Source organism: Pteropus vampyrus, unplaced genomic scaffold (genome assembly GCF_000151845.1).
Source record: "Pteropus vampyrus isolate Shadow unplaced genomic scaffold, Pvam_2.0 Scaffold120, whole genome shotgun sequence".
NCBI lineage: Eukaryota > Metazoa > Chordata > Mammalia > Chiroptera > Pteropodidae > Pteropus > Pteropus vampyrus.
Window position 1 is genome coordinate 1828195 of NW_011888901.1, and position 4842 is coordinate 1833036.

At 32.4% G+C, this 4842-nt stretch overlaps 1 pseudogene; it reads left to right on the forward strand.

Annotated features, from left to right (window-relative positions):
• The first annotated feature begins 2978 nt into the window (after nt 1-2978).
• On the forward strand, nt 2979-3449 carry LOC105296153 (annotated as a pseudogene).
• Nucleotides 3450-4842: the final 1393 nt, after the last annotated feature.

Below are 4842 nucleotides of genomic sequence, written 5' to 3' on the forward strand. Positions count from 1 at the left end.
AAGTCTCCTTATATTCAGAGAAATATTCTTCTCTTTAGGGCTGATTTAATGCTGGTAGAGGCTAAGGAGGCTATAATTGTAGTGTCTTCTCTCTTAAATGGGAGGTCAACTTTGAGTTCAGCTTAATGAGAAAGATCACATTTCTAACAAGGTTACAAAGAATGGGATATGGGATTCTTAGGTTATATAGTTAGTGGCTGATCTGTTCTTAAGGGAAGAGTGATATGCAATGAGGCGTTACTGCACTATCGTGTTAAGGAATTCCCCGATTATCTCAGTTTTAAAAAAATAAAGACAAGATTCAGTGTTGAGAGTTTCGAGTTATAGTTTACTATTTAATAAGCACATATAATGGGCCAGACAAAATGCTGGCGTTATGTATTTAATGCATTTGGCATATTATATTACTCAATCATTGCTACAACTCATTGAAGTAAACTTAGAAATCCCAATTTTATACAATATAACTTACAGAGAGTTTAAATGAGATAGTCGAAAATTTTGATCTGGCAAATAACGAAGCTATGATTCAAAGTTAAAGTCTAATTCCAAATTCCTTACATCAAAATAGTCTGGCAATTTCCATCGAGAGGCATGGTCTTCTATTAGAACTATAGGGAGAACAAACAGTTCACACGGGGATATAGAAATCAGAGACTCAGCCTGGTTAATCTGACATTGGAGTAGTTTCTAGCTGGGGGATGGAGCATCAAGGATTAAAATTAGCCTATGAGCAAATGATCAAGAAGTAGTAATGAAGATCACAATAGAGACAGCAAAACTTCTTGCTGGTTGAAGGGGTAAAACATAGGGCACAGAAGTGATAGATAAGGAGGTGAACAGCCACAAAAACAATGAAGTGATGTGTAAAAGAAGAAACAAAGTGAGAGAATCCAAGGTGAATTAAGTTCCATAGACTTATGTTTCAGGTTCATTGCACACATTTTGTGATGGTGGATTGATGAGTGGAAAGTATCAAATTTGGAAGAATACAATTCATAACTAAATGAACATTAAGAGAAATTATCTTCTGAATTGAATTAATTGAATGAGCTTAAGTTATTATGCATTTTGATCTTCTATTAAAAAATTATCATGCCTTTTTGAAAAATTAGAGAGAGAGGCATTTCATAGATTCTTTTTGCAAAGTGTCCGGCAAATTCTTTTCACAAATTGTTGAACTAAGCAAATCTCTCTCTCCCACCTTCCCTCCCTCCCTTCTTCCTTCCCTCCCTCTCTCTCCCCCTTCCTATCTGAATAATTTAAGACAATCTGATTTACTTTAACTATGTTCTTAGTTAAAAAATAAATGAATTTCCTGCAATTAACAAGTACAATACTTCAAATTGAGAGACTCCATGAAAAATTTGTGACATATAGCTTTTCAAAACCATAGACAATCTAAACATTTCTGAAATTTGCAACTATGTGCTCTCTTCTGGATAAGCAATATGGTTCCACAATCTACTCTGATGTTAGCAGAAGGCTTGTACCAGTAAATTTTTGAAATTCACTGAATCTTTTTATCAGTAAAAAATACTAAAACATGTAATACTTTTCAGCAGTCATCTTAGTATCAGGTTAACATTCAGCCATGTTCAGATTAAAACAAAACAAAACAAAACAAAACAAAAAAACTGAGAGGTTAGCATGACAGCTGAATAAAATGCATAGGAAGCAAAATTGGCTGAGAGAAACACAGATATGAGATTATTCTGACCAGCAGAGGTTATAGAAAATTATTTTCTGTGGTAATTTCTTTCTATACCAAACTATTTTTTAAAATTGTTGGACAGTGATTCTCAGTATATGTATACTTGGGTTCATTTTAAGGATAGTTTTGATAGTTTTAAGTTATTTTTTTTGTCTAAATGGTATGGATAATTGAAATGAATATTTAATACTTAGTAAATATTTACTTAATAAATACTACTTATCATGGATAGAATCTCCTTTTCTTTCTACTCTCCTTGAGATGAAGTAGCTGGAGTAGAAAGAAAAAAGGAATGTAAAATTAATAAAAATGAATTGCCTATCTTGTCTAGGGAAATAATAGGCATCTACCATATGTATAATTTGAGAGCTGATAAATGGATTCCTTCAACCTTTAGTTCACCAAGGCGACTGAAATTCTAAGCATTCATAGAGTCATGCACTCATAGAATTGGATATGTTCAGTGACCTTAGAAGTCCATCAATTCATCTTCTTCATTTTAACATTGAGAAAACAGAGGTCAGAAAAGTAATTTTCATAGGTCATATAGCTAATCTGTAGCACAACTAATCCATCAATTAAATATTACCAACTCTCATTATTGTATTAAGTACGTGACACCAACAAAGTAGTTATTTGTTAAAGCAAAATCTGTTATACTCATTTTTGCCCCCAAAGGATTAATATTACTACTATTTGCTACTCCTTGTCACCATTTCTTTTGTTACAATTTAATCTGATTTAAATATATTCTACTAGTATCTCAAGATGTAACTGAAATTTATCCTGGTTTATTAGGTATTGTATTATGTATGCCAACTCTCTCAAACATGCAGTTAATATGAACATCTGTATATGTTTCGTAATCTCTCATTTGCTATTTATCAAACATTACCAGATGGCATCTTTTGAATTGTCATCTTCCAATTTTGTTTAAGTGTGCTTATAAATTTGCCTTGGCTTCAAAATAAATTTATAAGACACAAGGAGTTAGAGTCTGTGTTACGTCTTTGTGGTCACGTCCTAAAGATAAGAAACTGAAGGTCTAGAGTTATGAAATTTCTCTGGTTGTAATTTGATTGGAATTAGGCTGTTGAGATTAGATTGAAAAGAAGCAACACTGGATGTAGGGAGCTTCCCAGGCCGGCACTCACCTAGAAGGAGGCCATACTCAGTTTCAGCGCGAAAATCGTGGAGCCCAGCAAAGGCAAGAAGCCGGGAAGTGTTCGAATCCCGCATCTCCGAGGCGCTCAGTGAGCTGGAGATGAACTCGGACCTCAAGGCCCAGCTATGGGAGCTGATTATAACTGCAGCCAAGGAAACTGAAGTTGATGGCGGTCGGAAAGCTATTATAATCTTTGTTACTGTTCCTCAGCTGAAATCTTTCCAGAAAATCCAAGCCCGGCTAGTATGCAAATTGGAGAAAAAGTTCAGCGGGAAGCACACTATTGTTATTGTTCAGAGAAGAATTTTGCCTAAGCCAACTCAAAACAGCCATACAAAAAATAAGCAAAAGCATCCCAGGAACTGCACTCTCACAGCTGTGAACGGTGCGATCCTGGAGGACATGATTTTCCCAAGTGAAATTGTGGGCAAGAGAATCAGCAAGAAACTGGATGGCAGCCGGCTCATAAAGGGTCATCTGGTTAAATAAAGCACAGCAGAACAATGTGGAACACAAAGTTGAAACTTTTTCTGGTGTCTATAAGAAGCTCACAGGCAAGGATGTTAATTTTGAATTCTCAGAGGTTCAGTTGTAAAGAGAAAATGACTGAATAAGATATCATTCCAAAAAGCAAACAAACAAAAACACTGGATGTAGGGAAGACCAAGTAGATTTAATTCATCTACTGCTCAATATATTTTATATTGGCAGATGATAAATTGGACAGGAATCGATATAAATCTGGACTGATTAAAAAATTAAATAAAAATTTAAAAAACCATAAGGCACCCAAATCAAACCGTATTCTAGCTAGGCATGTCTTCCTACATATAAATGCATAAGGATACAGCATAAAGGAAATTTCTGCTAGATTGAGCACTTTTTAAATCATTGTATTAAGTACAAAGCATCGTAGTAACATAATACTTTAAATATTATCACAAACAACCTAAGTAGGATCAATTTTTGGCACATTTAAGATATGAAAATATTAATATTTTGTTTCACAGAAAGCCTTAAAAATTTACAATAAAAAACTAAACATCTGAGAGAAAAATTGTCAAAGAATATGAACAAGAAAGCCATATAATAAAAAATACAAATAGTTAACTATTATGTGAAAACATTCAGTCTCTCATGTATTCAAAAAATTACATAATTTACCTATATCTTGCTGATAAAAATAAATTATTACTAAGTCCATGGAAGTTAATTTGGCAGAATCTATCAAAAAGCCTTAAAACGGTCATATCTTTTCATTCAGTAATTCCATTTCTATGATTTTTTCCTAAGAAAATAATCGAAGATGTGCATAAAGTATTCATATCAATATTCTTAATGATATGATGTTAACATATATCATTATCATCAAAACATAATCATGTTTTTAATGGAAATATTTAATGATGTGGAAAAATAGGATCATATAAATTTGAGTGAAAAATATTGATATACGAAATTATAGAGACTGTTATCCCAACTGAGTAAATGTGACTGTGCTGCCAGTGACTATACTTTTATGTCTGTATACTTCTTCATGTTTCCTAAATCTGTTAAAGTTAAAATGTTACTTTAATTATGAGGAATAATGATTATAAAATTTTAAACTGATAGAATCAGTTCTATTGTTAAAATATTGTAATTTTAACTAAGTTAAGCATTTATGTAAATTTAAACCTAAATGAATTTTGTAGCTTAAGAGTATATTAGAAAAACAGAGAATATTGGATAGCCTTAAAAGATAAATTATTTCATTTTCTTTTGACTTCCCAATTTTTAGTCTCCATAAAGATCACTCTGTTCTTTTTTATAATGTAGACAATAAAAAAAAAATTGTCACAATTTTTTAGCTACATTTTACGTCTTTATGACCTAAATTAGAACTTACATTTAACATATCCTTATCACTTATTTATTTGCAAACCATTTCTTAAATTGAGTCTCTTTCCTTGGTGGTTAATAA